The 22343-nt window shown below is 40.7% G+C and overlaps 2 pseudogenes; one reads left to right on the plus strand and one right to left on the minus strand.

Annotated features, from left to right (window-relative positions):
* Positions 1-13926: 13926 nt before the first annotated feature.
* On the minus strand, positions 13927-15450 carry LOC134378264 (RNA-binding protein 47-like; annotated as a pseudogene).
* Positions 15451-18781: 3331 nt separating this feature from the next.
* LOC134378265 (programmed cell death protein 7-like) lies at positions 18782-20967 on the plus strand (annotated as a pseudogene).
* The last annotated feature ends 1376 nt before the right edge of the window (positions 20968-22343 follow it).

Consider the following 22343-nt stretch of genomic DNA (forward strand, 5'->3'; position numbering starts at 1 on the left):
AATGAACGTTGCAGCATTTCTTGGCAATAAAATAAGGTACAATTTTTAAAAAGCTGTTTAGGTTAATATTGAGTGAAGAATGTGTAGGAATGAAAAGGAAACCATTGTGTTCTAAGACTTTGAAAAAAGCTGGCTCCAAATCCCTTACGACAGAGAAAAATATGTGTCTGAGGAAGCCAGTGGCACTAGACTAAACTCAGTGGTAGTGATGACTTAGAATCTGGCGTTACAAAGTTTGTAGTTCTGTGTGTAAATTGTAACACACGCACATCCACTAGATGTGAATTAGAGAAGACACTCTAACTGATCTAAGTCAACCTTCAAAGGAAAGCTAATCAGAAGAGGGGCTGGAGGAGAGGAGAGAGGACTAGTTTTATGTCTAAACTGTCAGGGCTGTAGTTTCTGAATTTAGTCTTTCCAAACAGAAAAGATTGCTTATTTTTTTCCTTGTAGACCTATCACACATCTGGCAATGTCCCCAAAACTCAATTTATTCTCTAGGGTCTTAGAAGCAGAAAAAGACAAAGGAGAGACTTTCTCATGGTCACTTAGAGGAAGTGGCATGAAAATCTTGTGCAGCTGTAGTTTTAAAAAAGAAAAACCTCAAAAACTGAGAAATCCCCTGCAATTTCAGTGTGGTTTACTTTTGAATTTAAAGTGGCGAAGCCTGAGAAAAAGCAATATTAAAAAATATTTTATAGACGGTTTAGTTTAATTGTGTTTAGTTGAAACTCTTATGGCCAGATATTTGGGGGATAAAGAAAAAACTATGCAAAGTCATGAGTTCCCAATAGCTTTTTGTGCTGCTTATGACAATGAAAATAATGTCCTCTCACACACTAAGAATCTAAGAACTCAAGCCTTGAAACCCCTGACAAGCCAAGGAAGGGACTGCCCTTCACAACATGTCTTCACAGTGTCCTCACCTCCTAAACCATGGAGACTTCATGGAAGATTAGCTATTTTGCAATCCCTCCCTTAGCAAAACTAGTATATTTTATCTATTTTAAGACACTGTTTCCACATCTTTATCTGAAACTGTAATATATCTTATTATGACAGTCCAGCATTATTTAGTTGGCAGTGTTTTTTCCTTGGTGGGTAATAAAATAATGGTCCATTTTATAATAGATTAAGTAAAATACAACAGTAATTATAATATTAATATAAGTTCAATTTTTGAGAACCTTCTTTGTATTAGTCACTGTGCTAAGAGCTTTACGATTAGTAGCTTATTTAAAAATAATCCTCCCCAAAATGTATGAGGTTTAGCTTCATCTTGTGTATTATAAAATTGAGACTGGGAGATGTTAGTTTATAAGAAATAAGACCTTCCAGAATGCAGGTCTATCTGAACCCAAACTCTATTCTCTTTCCGCTGTTACATTGCTTCTTAAATAGCAACACTGCCTCTTTTTATCCAATATTAAGTGTTTGCTGCTATTACTATTAAACCTTATATTGCATTATGTACCACCATATATATATAAACTCATTTAATACAGCCATCTATAAGATAGGAATCATTATTATCCTTATTTCACAGAAGAGAAAATGAAGCACAGAGACTTTGCCCCTGGGCACACAGCTAGTCAGGGGCAGAGCCAGGCAGACACTGTGGCTCCAGAGTCTTGACTAACCCACACTAGGACCAGGAATCAGCATGAGGGGCCTCTGCCCCCTCTAAGAGCTGATAGCCCAGTGTCCACAGGCTTTGACCACAATTCATTCATCTGTTTGCAGGAAGCAGATCGATTTATATCCCAGTTTATTATTTTTTTCCTCAGGACCTATGCGCCTCAATATAGAACAGGCTTTTTATAGTTTACAAAAGAAATGTATATAATATTCTTCTTTGGGGGAGTTTTATTGAAGTATCAGGACTTGGCCACATAAAACAATTAAATTATGGAGTAAAAAGTAATGGAACCAACATATGTAGCAGTTAATATGAGCTAGGCATTTTGCTCATGTTACACACCTAATCCTCATAACAATCTATTACTGTTCTCATCTTATAGATGAAGATGCCAAGTGAGGTGAGAGATGTGAAATAATGTGAACAAGGTCACATCAATGATGTAACAGAATCACCAACCTGGGGCTGTCTGGTGCCCAAGCTGCAACACAATTAATGGCCAAAGTGTATGTGTACGATAAAGAGGACAGGAAGAAAGGGAAATCTGGGTTGGAATCTAACAGGAGTCTCAGTAGTGGCACTTAAATTGGTCTTGAGGATGGACAGGGCACACTAAGAAGCTGTAGAAACTGTATGAGAAAAAGCACAAAGGCAGGAGTGGCACGTCATGCTGAGGAGGACAGTGTGGCCTGGGAAGGAGTGAAAGTATTTCGCAAGAGTGGGAAGTAAACGTGACTACCATTTCATTTCATGATGCTAGGATTTAAAAGACCACACAAAAAGTTTGAACCTGATTAGGAGTCATCTCGAGGCATTGTAAGTCCCCAAGAAGTGTCTGGGGGACAATATAATTAGTGAAATGAAATGATTATTTAGTGAACATGAGCGAGCACATGCATTAAGCTACAATTGAGATTAATGGAAATTCTACAATTAAAATCCAACATCTGGCAAATGATGTAAGAAATACAGCCAAGCTTTGGCCACAATCTGTTGCTTTTTAAAAAATAGTCAAAGATCTTCAAAATAATGCCCAGGCAATTGAAAAAGTCAGCATGTGATTTACAATATGCCACTGAATTTGAAGAGCTTGGAAGGAGGTTTACTTAAACCTCATGAAGACAATGATTTAAAGGCATGGAATGGAGCCACCAGTGTGGGCAGAAGCGAGAAAGGTTATTGCAAAACAGGCTGTCTTCTCTTGTGTGGAAAAAAACCAGAAGCAGGGAGGCTCTGTAGTCAATCAGCATGTCTAAATGACTGCATCATCCTAAAACATGCAGGTCAGCACCGGGCTCTTCAAAGTTAAGATGGATTTCACCCCTCTTCCCCTCCCGCCTCCACCTCCTTAGAACCCTCCACCAACATCCTTGGTGACCACTGCAGGATAGAGTTGGCGACGAACTGGGACTGAGATTTGGAATGGAGTGTGTGAAATCAACATGCCAGCTGGAGCAGAAAGTCCAAGAAACATAAATTTCTTGAAAAATGACCCTGTATTTGGGCAACTATTAATGTGAATGAGACTACTTCAGAATCCTAACCTAGCAAAGCAGCAGGCTTTTCCTATGCTTTACTCTTGTGGTTGTCCCTGATTCACAATTGCAGGAAATTTTAATGATGTTTATTCCGGAATGACTTTGAAGGATTTTATGCTAAAACAATATCAGACTTTATTGTATATCACATATTGAAACTTTAACATGAAAATTTTTTCTCATTATGAAGATTTTTCTTTTGAAGAAAGGATGTTGTAAATGTATTTCTGTGGAATGCTTTAAAAATGAAAAACAAATTTAAAGTCTGCCAATATTTACAGTTTAAACACTAACATTTTCACGTTTAAAAATTTGTATAGCAAGTCAGTAACCTAGCACCTCCTGTAATTAGGACCCCATGGTAAAAAAGAGGCAAATGACTTATGAAATACTTTTGGCATTTTGCAGTGTACAGTAGGGAACCTGAGTAATTCCACCTTGCTCTTTAGTACACAGAGGGTGCAAGTCCAATGGTCTTTCTCTGCGGAAGTTAGTGTTCCACTTTAAAAGTATAAGAATGATTTGATTGTGACCTGGAATTGGGGCTGTCAGACAAAACAGAATACCCACTTCACTTTTTTAAATCCCTGGACCTCATTTTTTGCCTTCACATTCTTTCTCATAGTCTCTCAATTGAGCTCTGAAAAGCAAGTGATGAATATAAGTGGAAATAACTTGAGAAAAGGAATTCCTCTTGGAGTTAAAGACCTGAGATCCAGTCACAGCTCTGCCATTTAACGTATAGCCTTGGACAGCCTTAACCTCCGTGCTTTAGTTTTTTTGTTTGTTCTTTGTTTTTCTTAACTCATTTATTCAACTTGTGTGTCTACTATTGTGTCTGGCCCTCGGGTAGGCACTGGGGTTACAAAAATGAACACTTTGCACACAAACCCAGCCCTCATGATGCCCATGGCCCACCGAGTTTGATAAGTGCCCAGAAGGAACATTACAGTATAGATGGACACCTTATTATGGAGGTTCCTAATCTTGCTTATGTGGGTTCTAAATGATTAGCTGTGTCTGGCACTTAGTAGGCTCAACAAATGGGAGCTGAAACTGAAAATAGGCTGTTTGGTTGATGAGGAAACTGGCAAAAAATAAAAATCAGGATCAAAGTTCTCTGATTCCTATTTTAGTCTGTTTACCAGGACCCAGACTGAAGGGAAGTGAAGAACTTTATGCAGTATATGCTTTACATTGAGAGAGAGTAAAATTATATCAAGGCCTCATATTTAGGATGTCACCTGGATATACACAGACCTTAACAAATTCATGTAAGTGGGTTTTGTTTTGTTTTGTTTTGTTTTCTCACTGCTCTGATGTCCTACTCAAAACTTAAATCCATTGACAAGTAATTTTATTTTTAAAGAGGCTCAGAACATGAAGCAATGATTCAAGTGCAATTGGGTAAGGGATTTTAATTAAATAAATTTAATTAAATTGGGGCAATTCACCACATTTTTATGTGGAAAAAAAGTAGAAGAAATTTGGCCTGAACTGTGTATATCTCCTGGATATACACAGACCTTAACAAATTCATGTAAGTGGGTTTTGTTTTGTTTTTGTTTTCTCACTGCTCTGATGTCATACTCAAAACTTAAATCCATTGACAAGTAATTTTATTTTTAAAGAGGCTCAGAACATGAAGCAATGATTCAAGTGCAATTGGGTAAGGGATTTTAATTAAATAAATTTAATTAAATTGGGGCAATTCACCACATTTTTATGTGGAAAAAAAGTAGAAGAAATTTGGCCTGAACTGAATGGAGCCTTGTTCTGATACCGTTCATCAAATAGGATGACTGTTCTCCCTCGTGAATGGATCAATCCTTTCATAGAGTAATGATCATGGTTCTGTGGCTTTCTGAGGGTGACAAATGAGAAGGTTAGCTCTTTCTTGCTTAGGCCATTCTCGCCATGTGACACCCTGAATTGCTGTAGAGAGTCACCACCAAGAAGGCTCTCACCAGACGTGTTCTCTGGACTTTGGACTTCCCAGACTCTAAAACTGTAGAAGATAAATTTAATTTCTTTATAAATTACCCAGTTTCAGGTATTCTGTTACAAGGAACATAAATGGACTAATACATCACCAAAAAGGCTTTTCTTTGTGTTCATTATCATGTATCCTGCAGTGTGGTCTTTTATTTTGGGGAGGGCGGGGGGTGGCTGGGGATCCAAACCTGGGACCTGGGTGATAGGCTGCGCTCTAACCAGCTGAGCTAACAGGCCAGCCCTCCTGCTGTTTGATTTTGAGAAAATTACTTACCTTTCTGTGTTTCAATTTCCTCATTTAGAAAATGTGATTAATGATAACACCTAACTTAGAGGGTTGCTATGAAGATGAAATGAGGTAACACATTAGCAGTATAGTTAAAAGCAGACTTTGGAGCAAATGTGCCTGAGTTTGAATTCTACCTCTGCTAATTGTTGTCCATTTGATTTTAGGCAAGTTGATTAAACTTCTTTGTATCTCAGTTTCCTCATTTGCAATATAGGAGTGATGTATAGATTGTGGATATTAAGTAAAGGAAAACAAGTAAAGCACTTGTAACAGTGCCTGGCATATAGAAAGCACTGAATAAGTGATTATTATTGTTATGTAATTGTCAATAAATATTAGCTACTATCATGTGTCTTTATTTTTAATATTATGCTTACCACTGTATACATTATCTCCCTGAGCACCAGTCAAAGCAGTGACCCAAAGCCTCTCTATATAATGACAACTTTATGAGGCAAATTTCAATAACCCTCTGCCTTATTGCTGATTTTCTTTCATTCAGATCTCTTCTGGCCCAGGAGCCTCACCGTGCATCACAATTCTTATTTTCTCAGTTGGGCCAGGATTTCAGTTTCCCTCATCCCAATTCTCAATGGTAATTTCAGGATCCTCCAGCTATGGATGGGCCCTCACACCAGTGAAGACAAATTTCCATGGGATTGTGACTGAAACCCACTGGGATGACAAGGATCTTCTCTTCCTCAGAAAGCCACCATTTCAACCCATGGCAGTTTCTGGATATCTATGCTGGTCTGGACCAAAGTCAAGTTTCATAGGACTTTAGGATTTTGTGATTTAGAATGCTAGACCTTCCACGGCTGGCCCGTGGCTCACCTGGGAGAGTGTGGTGCTGATGACACCAAGGCCACGGGTTCGGATCCATATATAGGGATGGCTCGTTGCTCACTTGGGAGAGCGTGGTGCTGACAACACCAAGTGAAGGGTTAGGATCCCTTTACTAGCAATCTTTAAGAAAAAACAAAAGGAATTCTAGACCTTCCTCTGGATCAGCGTGGGGAACACATGGTTGGTAGGGATGAGTTCCTCCAGTTTATCACCCTCAAGTTCTGACAGCCATGACTAATATACAACTAATTTATACTGACCAAAGAAAAGGTTTGTGTGTGACGGGGAGGAACATCTTAAAAGATACGATATATGAATTCTCAATTTTTAAATATTGGGCATCACTTTGATTGACAGGAATGATTATCTAAGAGTATATCTTCTTCCCTCTTTACATAAAATGTGCATAACCATGCCCAGGTCTTAAATATCCACGAAGTCATTTCCTTATTTTCATTTCTTTTTTTCTTTTCTCTAAAACTTTCTTGTGAATGGTTTCTGCCCTAATATTCCATTTTGGGAATTCCATAAGCAACATACATATAAACTGTTTCCATGTGTATATCCTCATTGGAAAAGCACTAAAATCCATGGATCGAGCATATTTTTACCTACACCCTGTTTTGTTAATAATTTTACTGTAACTTCAAACATTTAAAATACTTGCAACTTTTTTCAGTGCTTACATGCCAAAAAAATAAAAGTCTGAATATGGAAACTTTCTTCATAATTCAGGTTACTATTAGTTTGTGTAGTAATAGATGATTGGCTAAGACCAATGTGACAGAACAAATTAAGCTGGAGTAGAATTTTTAAAGATGTGCATGCAGTGTCTTTAGTTATAGGTTTTTCTGGTATAGTTGTTCCTCAATACCTTTGTTTTTCCTTAAAATTTCACTACATTCTAATTCATTTACTTTTTTATTGTTGTTCAACTACAAATTTAATTCAACTCAACGAATGCTAATTTAAAATAGCCCCTACCATGTTTAAGGAGCTGCCCAAAGAGATTCAAGGGGAAAATCTGAATAGACACGATTCCATTTTTCAGAAAGCTTATGTATACAAGGTGACCAATTGTCCTGCTTTCAGTTCTTTTAAGTAAAATTTTAATTTTAGATAGGTTTAGATTTACAGAAAAATTGCAAAGATAGCACAGAGAGTTCCCATGTACTCCACACCTAGTTTTAATCTTAAATTAGTCTGGTACATTTGTCACAATTAATGAACCAATATTGACACATTATTATTAACTAAAACCCATATGTTATTCAGATTTCTTTATTCTTTACCTGATGTCTTTTTCCTGTTCTAAGATCCAACCCATGATAGCACATCATATTTAGTAGGCACGTCTCCTTAGGATCCTCTTGGCTGCAAACTTTGTTTTTGATAACATTGACAGTTATGAGGAATAACAGTCAGATATTTTGTAGAATGCCCCTTAATTGGGATTGCCTGATGTTTTTCTCATGATTAACCGGAGTTATGGGTTCTGGGGAGGAAGATCACAGAGGTGAAGTGCCACTCCAATCATATCATACCGTGACTTACCATCAAACGTGACTTACCACTGTCGGTGTTGACCTTGACCACCTGGCTGAAACAGTATTTGTCAGGTTTCTATACTGCGAAGTGAACTTTTTCTCCCCTTTCCTAACTGTTCTCTTTGGAAAGAAGTCACTATGCACAAACTATACTTACAGAGTGAAGAGGTAGGTGTGCTGCACGAATTCTTTGGAATTAAGTATCTTCATAAATTATTTGGAATCCGGCTACATGGGAGATTTATCTGTTCTCCCCTATGTGTTTATTTATTCAATCATTTGTTTATATTAATGTGGACTCACGGATATGTATTTTATACTTTGGGTTATAGCTCAACAGTACTTTATTTATTCTGTTGCTTGAATTGTTCTGGCTTGGACCATTGGGATCTCTTACAGTTGGCCTCTGAGTCCCTTTGACATATTCCATCCTTGCTGTTTTTTTTTTCTTTTTTTGAAATATATTCTGACCCAATCTTAGAATCAGTCATTTCTCGAAGGAGCCCTGGTTCCCTTTTTTGAGGAATGGTATTAGAAACCAGGATCTGGGCAACAGGTGTGCTTTTCACTACAGGGGAGTTGTTGCTTATAAGTCTTCTCAGCTGAGAGAGCAAGGAAACGTATGTGTACATATGAACCTGTGTATATATACATACCTATAAATATATCTATATGTAACCAGCTGTAGCCATATGAAGCTGAGTGTGCGTTCATACTGAGAGCTCCAACTCTAATCCACTACTGCGTGGCTCATTCCGGTCTCTTTCCCTTGCTCATCTGTAAATCCCCACTCCAGCAGTGAATGGGACTTCTGGGTCCCATTCATTAACTTAAATGTTCACTTCCAGTATACATATATAGTGGTTTCAGAATTGTTAACCTGTACCCCTGTGAGAAAGAACTTTATTAATTAGAGGCCGGTTAGTAGTCCCTTTGACTTTAGTCTCACAGACTCCACGCATTACCGGAGTTACTGAGGTCAGGGCCTTTACCACCCCCATCTCCCCCCTCCATCACTTCAGTGAGGTTGTTTCATACATTCATATCACAGATTCTTTTTGCCTCATTCTGCATTCTATCCAGGTTCTCCCAACCCCCTATTTTTTAAAAGCTTTAAATAAATTCCTTACACTCTTTGTGCTGTAAAGTTCTATGGATTTTGACAAATGTATAGAATTTGTCAAAATCTGTGTGTAAGGTTCTATGGATTTTGACAAATGCATGTATCTCCCATTATAGTATCGTACATAATAGGGTCACCACACTAAAAAGTCCCCTATGCTTCACCTACTGAACCTTCTCCCCTGAACCCCTGGCAACCACTGATATATTTACCATCTCTGTAATTGTGCCTTTTCCAGAATGTCATATAAATGGAATCATACAGTACGGAGTCTTTTCAGACTGGCATCTTGTACTTAGAATATGCACTTAAGATTCAGGTATATATTTTTATAGCTTGACAGGAAGGCTTCCTTATTATCACATGTTCATTTAATTTTTGGTCTCACCCACAATACTATAAATTTTTTGAGGACAAAGATTCATCTCTTTTGTTCTTTAGTTCATCCCCAGTGCCTAGAACAGTACCTGGTAGATTATAATAAAAAGTCAATAACCATTTGCTAAATGAACAAATAAACTCAATCAAGTCCTTTTGGACATTGTTGTGTTAAAGTGTTTATTCTGTTCTACTGTGCAAATACTAAGATTACAATTGTTACTATTTGGATTACAACAAGAGAACTTGCTTTCCAATTTTACTTGCTAATGTTTAAAAAGTTCTTACAATTTCCATAAATGCAATATTTAAGATAGTATTTCAATTGTAACCTTATTTGTAAGAAGTATTAAACTGCAATGGCTAATTCTCTTATTTCTCTTGGTATAATGCATATAAATTGAACATACAAAAATAGCACTTAAAAAAGTCTTAGCAATAACTTTTGTCATTAATATTTACAACCTGAGAGAAGTCTCTCTTTGTATTTATTTATATTTTAAGAAAAATGAGAGCATTACTTTTTAAATTATCTAAACTCTTTATTGAAATAAAAAGCAACTACAGAATAATGCATAAATCAGAAGAGTACAGCTCTATAAATTTTCCTAAGTGAATACATTTGGTAATCTTCATCCAATAAAAGGAATAGGATATTACCAGAACCTCAGAAGCCCCTGTCATGTCCTCTTTTAGTCACTACCTCCTACTTAGGGTTAACACACTTCTGACTAGTTTGCCTGTGTTTGAACTATGTATTTTTATGTCTGTTTGGATTATTTTGCTCAACATTATGTTTTTGAGATTCATTCATATTGTTGTGTGTAGGTTTCAACTTTTATTGCTATATAATGTTCTCTTGTGTGAATGCACCACAAATTATTTATTCATTTAATTGTTGGTGGGAATTTAGATAGTTTCTAGTTTGGGGTTATTATGAATAGTGCTGCTCTAAACATTTGAGTACATGATTTTGCTGAATATAACATATATAATGCGTTGGGTATATACCTAGAAGTGGAACGATTGAGTTACAGAGCATACGTAATGTTACGATATAATCTATTTTTAAAACTGTCAGGATTCTACTGATTGCCCTAGAAAGCTAAAATTGAATGTTTTACAAATTTATATTTACTTAATAAAAACATATTGTACTGTATTTCATCTAAGAATATGAATATTCCTGTGGTGGGCAGAATAATGCCCCCCATTCCCAAACATGTTCACATCCTAATCCCTGGAACCTGTGAGAATGTTACCTTACATGGCACAAGAGACTTTGCAGATGTGATTAAGTTGTCTTGAGAAGGGAAGATTATCCTGGATTATCCAGGTGGGGCTAATATGATCACAAGGGTCCTTAGTAGAGGAGGCAGGAAGGTCAGGGTCAGAGAAGGAGAGATAATGACAGGGAAGCAGAGATCAGAAAAAGAGAGAGAGAAAGGTTTGAATATTCTGCACTACTGGCTTTGAAGGTGGAGCAAGGTGCCATGAGGTAAAGAATGTGGGTGTCCTCTAGAAGCTGGAAAAGGAAAGGAATTGATTCTCCCCATAAGGGTCATCGGTGAAAAATGGATTCTGCCCTAGAGCCTCCAGAAGGAACACAACCTTGCCAACCTTGATTTTGGCCCTGTAAGACCCATTGCAGACTTCTGACATCCAGAACTATAAAATAATAAACTTGTGTTGGGGCTGGCCAACTCGCTTGGAAGAGCATGGTGCTGATAACACCAAGGTCAAGGGTTCAGATCTCTGTGTAGAACAGCCACAATAAATAAATAAATAAGAATGAATGAATAAATAAATGAATGAATGAATGAATGAATGAATAAACAAATGTGCTGTTTTAAGCCACTGAGTTTGTGGTAATCTGTTTACAGCAGCCATAAGAAACCAAAACAATAACGAATGTGATCCTTTAAAAATTAGCTCTTTTAAGCTCTACTTAAATGTTTGTTTTTAAATAAAATTCCTACTTCATTTTAGAACATAGTTTCATTTTACACTAAAGATGACTCATCTTTTATATATTGAATTATATTGCATAACAATTGATAAACATAGGTTAATTTCAACTAAGTACTTTTGTTGTTTTTTTTTCTTTTGCTTTAAAGAAAGCTTTGTTTATGACATACATCCTAAGAACGTACTTTAAATGGAGCAAGATCTAAATAAAAGCTTTTCAAATACAAAGCAGCTAAGTTACTAAACTACTAGCACATTTGAAAACAGAACTCTAAAAACTTTTTTTTTTTTACATTTATATAGTTTGTTCTTAACCCTAAAAAAAAGTTCACATTTCAAGTTATAAACTCACCTCAGTAGTGTACATGAAATGGTTTTGAAACAACAGGAACAAACAAGACCACAGACAGGAGGCTCACTGACACTTAACTGGCTATGTCACCAACATTTGTTTTAAGGTAGTTTGGTAGTTGCCATGTTAAGTTACCATTTTTTTTTCTTTTTTTGCAAATAATTTACAGGCACATGTAAAATACAGTAAGAACACTGGGTCAGAGTTTCAAAGAGTGAACCTCTGTGACAATCCTTCACTGGAAGGAGAGTACTTCTTTCACACAGTCAAGGCGTTGAGGATCTGACTCAAATTGCATTTTGTTGGTTTAGTCATTCAATAGATTCGAGTTTGCATGCAGCTTGCTAGGTACATCATCAAGAACATTGCACAATTACTTTATGTCATTTAAGAATGATGGAAAGGAATGTTAGGAATGTTTAAAGGCCTTAGCAGGCACTCAATAATTTTATAGAATAGTTAAATAAATATCACACATATAAAAACTCATCCCGTTCCAACATGAGTGGGGGGGGAAGCATTTGGGAATCTCTTAATTTAAAACAAAAAATTATTTGCTAAGGGCATGATCTTATTAATCCACAAGAATACAGCCATCAACAAAAATCCAGTGAATGGAAAGAGTTTATGGATCGCTCCCATGACACAGAGACATGACTGCATACTGTCTTCCTATTGCACACCTCACTTCCTTGAGCCTTTAAAAAAAAATTCCAAGTTGACGTATTTAATAAAATAGATGACAATATTAATATTTTACTGTATTTTACATTCACTCTGCTAAACAAAAGCCTTTAAACAGGCACAAAACACTGCCACGATACATTTACTTCTTAATAAAACCCTTTTTAATAACATTGAAATAAAATGGTTTCATTTTTCATTAAACTACATACCATGAACTTCTGCAACATAAAAGGACTAAAAACAAGTATTAGAAGTTATTTACAAACTATCTTTTAACTCCTACAGGTCTCTCCTTCACCTCCTCCTGGATGTGCACACCCCAATTCAGTTCACCAGCCAAATGCACAGCAGCGGAGGAAAGACCCATTCAATAAACATGTTTCCAACACCCTTGACCACCATAGGCATTTTTCATACATAAGGCAACTAGAAGCATAACTTTCTGCTGACAAGAGTCTTTGGGGGGTCTTGTCTATAATAACATACATTCTTTGCCCCTACAAACTCTTACATCAAAAACATATAAACTAAAGCATTAGAAAAGGAACTGAAGTTTTATATTGGACAATTAAATAGCTATGCAAAGATATCTTATGCAAACCTATTAAAACCTTGTGCTTATTCTGCTATTGAAAATACCTCCCCAAACAAAACCAAAACCAAAACAACACAATACAACAAAAAACTCAACAAAAACCCAGGAAGAAGTATAAAAGCCATCAGTTTTTTCTCTATCAGAGTTACTCATTGGTCCTAGACTTGCCAAACACTGAGGTTGGATTGGGGCTTGGGGGAGGAGGGGAGGGTGGGAGGGATGTGGTAGGAGGCATGTTTAAAAGTAAAGGCACATGGAGAAAGAGCCCAGTATAATGGTCACAGGTGAGAGCTTTCCAGTGTTTGGACTCAGAAGTGTGACTCTTTGCAATGTTGGCTTAAGGACAGATTGAGTGTTATGTTTTTAAAAAATAGAACCATCATGTATAACACATGGTAACACCATCAACCCTTAATGCCAGCAGAAGTACAGAGGTTTTACTCATTTTAAAATTGTACTTTCCAGTATAACCTTTAAAATAATGTTTTACGTAGTATTTTAGAGCACTATTGTTTGTATCTTTAAATATTGAATATACTTTTCAAAATAGTTCCCTAGCTGCTCAAGTGTGCTTTTTTAAAAATATATAGTTGATATATTATTGAAGGTACTACAAAATAGAAATCTCTGGAGTGCAGAAGTTAAGAAAATAACCTTCATACTGAAAATATATCCTTAAAAAAAAAAAAACCTCTATACAAATGTAGTACAGTATACAAATTTTTAAAAGATGGTATCAAGGCACGAACCATTGCAAGTCTCTTAGAAATGTATGAACAAAGGCCTGCTAAGGTGAAAATAGTCTTAAAAAACTAGTGAAAACTTCATGTATATAAAATATTTCCGCATGATAGTTAATAACTATTCTTCACATTCAGGTTTCATGCGTGTGCTAATCCAACACGTTCTTTCTTCATAAATAAAGCGTTCCTTCAGTGGTGTTTTTGTGGTTTGTCTCAGCTCTTGCCCTCAGGAAGTCTGGTAGACGTCGGGAATGGGGACCCGGATAGCAGCAGCCGGGAAGGCCTGAGGTATGTAGCCTGCGTACCCTCCGTACACGGCGGCGGCCGCTGCGGCGTTCTTCTGCAGTGTGGCGATCGTGGCTGTGGCCGGAGCAGCAAACGGCACGTAACTGGCCCCGTAGATCGCGGCAGCGGGGATTCTCTGAACGTTTGGAGCCACCGTGTACACAGGAGTTATTGGGCGGCCCTGGAAAGGTGGTGGCGTGGACACGGCAGGAATGACAGCAGTGGCGGCAGCGGCGGCGGCAGCAGCTGCAGCGGCACTGGCTGGGTCTGGATGCACAGCAATAGGGCTGATCATGTGCTCCATTGTGTGGATTTTGCCATCTTCAATCATTTTAGGGGCTGGGGCTGCCTGAAACATGGAATACTGGGGTCCAATGGCAGGGATGGCCACTGTACCAGGTTTAATGGCAACTGGATTAACGGCAGAGACTTCCAATTTCGGCACAAGTTCACATCCTTTTTCTTGCTGCTTTCCTTTCCCTTCGTGATATCGGCTACATGTACCATGGCCAGCAGAATATCCCCCGAGGTAGGAACCCCTGTGCCCTGGGGCTCTGTTGCAGGCTGCACCTCGCCCTCGGCCTCTTGTGCTGCCTGCTTTCACGAAGTAGTCCCTGCTTGGCCCGATGAGCGCGTTGTAGGGGTAGCCGTAGGAGGCCAGCGTGCAGGGGTCGCACGAGTCCACGTAGCTGGGCTGTGGCGCCGCCGCCGCCGCCGCGCCGCCGCCCTTGGCCGCCTTCTGGGAGCGGGAGCACTGCTCCTTGTCCACGGGCTTGGCGAGCGTGACCTCGAGGTACGAGCCCTCCAGCTCGGTGCCGCTGAGGTTGTTCATGGCGTGCACGGCGTCCTCGCGGCTGCTGAAGTGCACGAAGGCGTAGTCGCCGATCTTCTTGACGCGCTCCACGCAGCCGGGGTTGAACTGGCCGAAGCTCTTCTTGATGGTGTCCTCAGTGGTCTCGATCATGAGGTTGCGCACGTACAGGATCTTCACGGTCTCCATCACGTCCTCGTCCACGTCGATCTCGGGCTCGACCCAGTCCACGGCGATCTGGTGGCCCCGCAGCTGGATGCGGCAGGGCATGAGCTTGCGGCGCGCCATGGCGGCAGCGCGGTGGCTCTCGTACTGGACGAAGGCGAAGCCGTGGTCCTTGCCGTCGAAGTCCATCATAGGCGCAGCTCGTAGATGCGGCCCACCGTCTGGAACACGGGCACCAGCTCGTCCTCGTACACGTCGCGCGGGATCTTGCCCACGAAGACCTCGCAGCCGCGCTGCGGGTGCGCGCCCTCCCAGCCGGGCGGCACTTGCGCTGCCCGTTCTCCTGCACCATGTGTAGCCCCTGCGCTCCAGCAGCACCAGCAGCGCCGCCGCCTCGTTGGGCGCGCCCGCCACGCCCTCGGGCACCTTGGACAAGCAGGCGGCGGCCGGGTCGCTGCTCACGGCTGTGCTGGAATCCTCTGCGGTCATAATGTCAAGGGCATCCAGGGCGGGCGGAAACCAAAAACCACCAATTTGATTTGTCTGGTCCTTTATGTAATGTAGAACAAGACTATACAGGCAAATTCGGGCAGCTTGCTTGGGATTTCTCCGTTCAATTTTTGGAGTGCCTTTCGAGGCAAATCCGGAGGCACAGCATGGCTTGGAGGAGCGCTGGAAGGGACGTCACGCGGACGGAGCCCTGACCTCCGCCGGGGCCTTCACAGCAGGGCCTGGGGCCTGGGCGCGGCTGGTTCAGAAGTGGCTCATGTTAATGCGCGCTGACCTAGAGTTACAGCTGGTTTCTGTTTATACAAGAGTTAAGGAGCCTCCCGCATTTCAGGAGAGCGCTAAACCTGTTTGCAGGCGCGTAATCCCAACTAAGTACTTTTGTAAGCTACTCTTTAAATATCATATTTATTTTAGTGATACCATCTTTATTGTTTAGCTTTTTTTCTTCCACAGCTTTATTTTCCCATTTCTTCATGTTCCTTTAGTTTGTTTGGCACCTGTCATTTCTTAAGCTCTCTGTAGTTCAGTTTATATTCCAAGACCACCCGTTTTTCCTTGAGAGTGGCAAAAGTTTGAAGAGTGGGTTTTTGTGCTTAAATTCAGGAAACCAGTAATTCTTGGGCCTCCTTCACTTGCATTTCTAAAATATGGTTTAGTAAATGAATTAGGGGGCATAGAACACACAGAGAATCTTAGCTCATAAAAATCACTATTTCATTAACCTCCTTGATCTCTATTTTAATTCAACTTGTTTTTGATCTAAATTTAGACAAGATCAATTTGATCAGCCAAGGAGAGGAAAAGTTCAAGAATAAATACACACAGAATCTACTAATGTTCTTTGCACTTCATCTTTGCCTGACTGACAACATGTACTTCCGTAAATTGGAGAATGGTCACAGCCCCCAAAGATAAATCCTTAACCCCAGAGCAACAGTATGGTAGCATCTGGGTGGGGATTATCTGATTTCAGAGTTTTGTGTTGAAATCAATCTCAGTGAAACCAGATCCTCTTTAGGGACTCTGAGGCAATGCATAAATTGTAACAAAGACTCAATTAGCAGGATTTTTAAAAATTATAAATATTGTATTCTTTTTGTACTGAGTAGACAGGCAATATTTAATATTTGTCTAAAAGTAGAAAGTGTGCTAATACTTTGGCCATTACAATATTGTCAGTTCTAGATATGACCTATCAGTTGTATTGATGAGTCATATAATTGGAAAACGCTATATAAAAGAGATAAATTAGAGAGTGATTGTGTGTGTATTTATATATATCTTTATTTTGCAAAAGGATTCATAGAAAGTAACTGATCTATTGAACATGTGATTCTTACATAATTGGTGAATAGTATTTTTAAATCCCCTTTTCTGTTTCTCCCCCCTCCTGGGTTTGCAATCTTGTCTCTCATTATGAGCTGGTCAGAGATGGATTGTGTGATTCAGTGTTATTCACCCGTTCAGAGCTGCTGGCCCTGAGATGGCTTGTCACAGATGCTCTTTGTTGAACTAGTAGTCTTGGTCAGAAGAACAGGAGAGGACAGTGTATCAGGGTTAATTACTGGAGAGAAAATGTGTGAATTCAGGGGAATGTAAATAGGTTACCAGGGCTAAGGGAGAAACAGACAAAATCAGGAGGAGAAACTCTAGAATGTTTACTTTCTTTGAATCATAGAGATAAGATATGCCAAGTACCCAAGTAGGTTAAGGTTTCAGTAAAGGCTGAATTTAAAATATTGCATTCCTAGTTGCCTTTGCAGAGGACCCTTCCCCACATTAACGACATTAAAATGAAAAATATATATATATATGCAAATGAAGTAAATAGTAATTATAAGCAGAGCCACACATGGTTAGCTTGCTTCATCTTGGGAGCAAGTCTTGGTAGAGTGCTTAGTTGGGGAGAAGTTGGTGCTGATTTGTTTGTATTTTTATAACCAACTGACTTGGGCTGAATGTCCCCCCAGAACTTAGTCCCCACTGTGACAGTGTAGAGAGGCTGGGAAGTCCTATTATGGTAATTAAAAGGTGGGGCCTTGAAGTGGTGATTAGATTGTAGGGCAGTGCTGTACTGAATGGATTAATAATGGTGGTCAGGGGTGTGGTTCTGGGGGCTTTAAGAGAAAAGTCTGTCTCTCTCGGCTCTCTCTGCTTCCATCATCTTGCAATGTGAGACCCCTGGATCACTGTCACCACCAGCAAGGCCTTCACCAAATGTGTTTACTGGCCTTTGGATTTCTCAGCCTCCAAAACTGTAAACAATAAATATCATTTTCTTATAAATTACCCAGTTTCGGGTATGTTGTTATAAGCAATAGAAACAGACTAACACACCAACTACTAAGATTTTCCCATCTTTAATAAACTATGACTTTTTTTAGGACACATTTGCCATTATAACCTAAGCTCTTCTGTCATTTTGAACAGTGGACTTCCATGTGGCAACTTGAGAATATGGAAAATGCTAACTTTGTGGCAGTTAGAAAACAGGGAAAAAAGCATTTATACTTGATAACCTTCTTTTAACCTTTTAACTGAGGTATTGTTTACATACTATAAAATGAATGAATATTAAGAGAAAAGCTCAGTAACCTTTTACATATGTATATACCCAAGTAACCACCACTTAGATCCAGACCAGAACATTTCCAGGACTCTAGAATTTGCCCTTATTCTTCCTCCCAGTTAATACTCTTTCCATAGAGAATCTCTATTAGTACCTATCACCATAGACTGGATTTTCCTATTCAGTTTTTTGTGAATGTACAGAATGTATTCTTTTGTGGCTGCCTTCTTTTGTTCGATATTACGTCTATGAGATTTATCCATGTTGTTGCATATAGCTGCAGTTTATTCTTAATATTGCTGACTAGTATTCTATTATATGAATATAACTATATTTATATAGCTTCCTGTTGATGGACATTTGGGTTGTTTCCAGGTTTTGGCTCTTGTGTGTAAAGCTGCTATGAACATTCTTGTACATGTCTTTTGGTAAACATGTACACTCATTTCTCGTGGATAGACAGCTACAAGTGGAATTTTTATATTGCAGGGTATTGTGAATATTATACTTTACAATATACTGCCAACAAATTTTCCCAAGTGTTTGTGCCAAGTTACATTCCCACTAAAAATGTATGAAAGTTGTAGTTGTTCTAGATCTTTGTCAACACTTGGTATTATGAATCCTTTTATTTAATTTATTTTTTTTAAATAAAAATGAAATTTATTTAGTTTTCTTGAAATATAAATAACAAAATAATTGGTAAAAACCAAACCCAAACAAAAACTCCTGACATGTTATATGATCAATCCTCCGCCACCGCCGCGGCCCTCCCCGGCTTTCCCGCCGCCTCTCCCTCAGCGACCCGGCGCTTTTCCGGGGGCCTCCGCCCCCTTCCTCCAGCCTCCGCTGGCTCTGCAGCCTCGGGCCCCAGCGGATGCCACCCGCGGCAGCGGCGGCGGCGGCGGCGCCTTCTCTCCGGTGGCGCCTTCTCTCCGGTGGCGCCTTCTCTCCGGTGCCGCCGCCGCCGCTGCCTCCGCCCCCGCTCCAGTGCCGTCCCTTCCCGGGGAACGACGCCGGGGAGCGCCCGCGGCTGCCGCTTCCCGGCCCAGGACCGCCCCGGAGCCCGCGCTGGCCTGAGGCGCCGGCGCCATCCGATGAGCTCGGGGACGCGGCCCTTCAGCGCCTGCGTGACCGGCAGTGGCTGGAGGCGGCGTTCGGGACCCCGCGGCGGTCGGGCTGCCCGGTGCCCCAACGCCCGCCCGCTGGGCCCAGCCTAGGCGGACTGCGCGCGCGGCTGCGCGGCCTGAGCCAGGCTCTGCTCGTGCATGCCCGGGCCTCACCGCCTGCCCGGGCCTCACCGCCTGCCCGGGCCTCACCGCCTGCCCGGGCCTCACCGCCTGCCCGGGCCTCACCGACTGCCCGGGCCTCACCGCCTGCCCCGGCCTTACCGCCTGCCCGGGCCTCACCGCCTGCCCCGGCCTCACCGCCTGCCCCGGCCTCACCGCCTGCCTGGGCCTCACCGCCTACCCGGGCCTCACCGCCTGCACCGGCCTCACCGCTTGCCCCGGCCTTACCGCCTGCCTGGGCCTCACCGCCTGCCCGGGCCTCACCACCTGCCCGGGCCTTACCGCCTGCCCGGGCCTCACCGCCTGCCCCGGCCTCACCGCCTGCCCGGGCCTCACCGCCTGCCCGGGCCTCACCGCCTGCCCGGGCCTCACCGCCTGCCCCGGCCTCACCGCCTGCCCAGGCCGCGCCGCTGCGCACCGACCTCAGGCAGCCTATGTGGGCGAGGCGCGGCGGAGGCTGGACAGGGTCCGGCGCCGCCGGCTGCGGCTTCGCGAGAGGGCCCGGAAACGCGATGCCGAGCGGGCAGCGGAGCGCGAGCAGGAGACTGACCGCTGGAAGGTCAAGTGCGTGCGGGAGCTGGAGGAGAAGGAGCGGGAGCTGGAGCTCAGAGCCGCCGCTGATGGTGTATTGTCTGGAGTGAGGAAAAAACAAGCAGACACCAAAAGAAAGGTGGATATTCTTCGGGCTTTGGAGAAGTTGAGGAAACTGAGGAGAGAGGCTGCGGCAAGGAAAGGGTTTGTCCTCCGGCATCAGCAGGTGAGACTTTCGAGCATCATCTTCAGCCGCTGAGGAAACGCATTAAAAAACGCCCTGAACGCTGTGAAGCTGAAGAGAGAGCCCGCAGAGTTGTGTGGGAAGGAGAACAGGAAGAAGAGAGGAAAAGAGAATTGGGAAAAAACACAGAAAAGAGAGAGAAAACATTATCTCAGAAACGTGAAATTGAGTCCAAGTTATTCCGGGATCCAGACGAGTTTCCGCTCGGTCCCCTGTTGCAGCCTTTGGCAATATGACCTCCAAGCTGAGCTCCCCCTGCCAGCTCTCATCCAGGTAAGGCATGACTGGGATCAGTACCTGGTGCCATCTGATCGTCCCAAAGGCAGCTCCGTTCCCCAAGGATGGGTCCTCCCCCCGCTCCCAAGCAGCGACATCTGGGCTACCGCCATTAAGCTGCATTAGTAAAGATGCTCCAGGATCTATTTCGAGCTCTCAATGTTAGTGACGCTGCCATCTTGTGCTGAGGACTAAATTGCAACTTCTAAACTTCGTGTGGCATTGCCCTGCCCTGCAGTTACACTTTCCTTCTGTGCTCTGTCCTGGCTAGAGGGGCCTCTTGAATCAGGAGATTAATATTGTTCTTCAAGAAAGGATCTAGGTGAACTGAGGTTATTACCACAGGCAGTGGCCTTGGTTCACCAAATCTGCCTCTGTTTTGAGGGGCTTGGTCCACAGTGATTTGTTAATTGACTCTAAGTTTATCAATCCTTGTATAATTTTAGTTTCGTGGTAGGTGTATTAGAAACTTCTTAAGGGTTTTAATTTGCATTTCTCTCATGACTAACAATGTTGAGTACTTCTTCATGTGCTTATTAGCCATTTGAATATCTACTTTTTCAAGTTCCTGTTCAAGTTTTTTTTCTGTTTTGTTGGGTTGTTTATTGATTAGTAGGAGATTTTTAAACCTTTTTGATATGACTCATTTGTCAGTTATAGATATATATGTTAGATACAGATGTATACATATATATGTAGCCATATACATATTTATGTATATATCAGATATAAATAAGTCACACATAGCTATGTCAGATATCTGTAGGTCTCCTATCTGTACCTTGACTTTTTATCCTCTTAATCATATCTTTTAATGAAAATAAATTCTTGATTTTAAAAAGGTACATATCTTCTTTTTTTATGTGACCAGTGCCTTTTGTATTTTCTTTAGAAATCATTGTGTATACCAGATCAATAAAGATATTCAATGATGTTTTCTTTTTTTTCCTTTCTTTTTTTTTTTTTTTTGGCAACTGGCCAGTCCAGGGTTCCAAACCCTTGACCTTGGTGTTACAACACTGCATTTTAACCAACTAAGCTAACAGGTCAGCCCACAATGGTATTTACTAGTAGAAGATTTATTGTTTTATCTTCCAGATTTAAGAATATAACCATCTCAAATTATTTTTATGTATGGTGTGAAGTAGTGGGAAAGTTCATATTCTTCCATGTGGATATCTAATTATTAAAGCACCATTTATTGGAAAGAGTTTTCTTTTTCCCCAATGAATCGCTTTGGCATCTTTGTCTTAAATCAAGTGACCATGTATACATGTAAGCCTCTTTCTGAGCTATTTTGGTCTCTTTGTCTAACTTTGAGGCAATACCACAATGTCTTCATAATTGTAACTCTATAATAACTACAACTATATTGTAAATCTTGAAATATGGGGCTATAAGTTTGCTAAATCTGTACCTTGTTTTCAAAGATTGTTTTCACTATTACTATTCTAGGTCCTCTGAATTTCCACTATTTTTAGAAACAGTTTTCTAGTTTCCAAAAAATGTAATCCTTTCTGGAATCTGATTGAGAATTTATTGAATCTATAGATCTATTTTGGGTCAATTGACATTTTAACAATATTGCATCTCCCAATCAATAAACATATTTCTCTATTTATTTAGGTCTTTTAAAATTTCTCTTCATCATATTTTGTAGTTTTTAGTGTAAACTTCCTTAATATCTTTTGTTAGATTTAGCCTTTAGCATTGATGTTTTTGTTGCTTGTGAATGACATTTCAAGAAAATCTCATTATCCAATCTTTATTTCTAATATCCAGAAATACATTTGATATTTGCATATTAATCTTGTGTCCAGAAACCTTACTAACTTCACCTGTTAATTCTCATAGATGGTTTGTAGATTGCTTTGAATTTTAAAAATTTGTCATCATTTGTGAATACTGACAGCTTTACTTCTTTCTTTCCAATCTCTGAACTTTTTATTTTATTTCATTTTCT

This window comes from Cynocephalus volans, chromosome 5, assembly GCF_027409185.1.
Source record: "Cynocephalus volans isolate mCynVol1 chromosome 5, mCynVol1.pri, whole genome shotgun sequence".
NCBI lineage: Eukaryota > Metazoa > Chordata > Mammalia > Dermoptera > Cynocephalidae > Cynocephalus > Cynocephalus volans.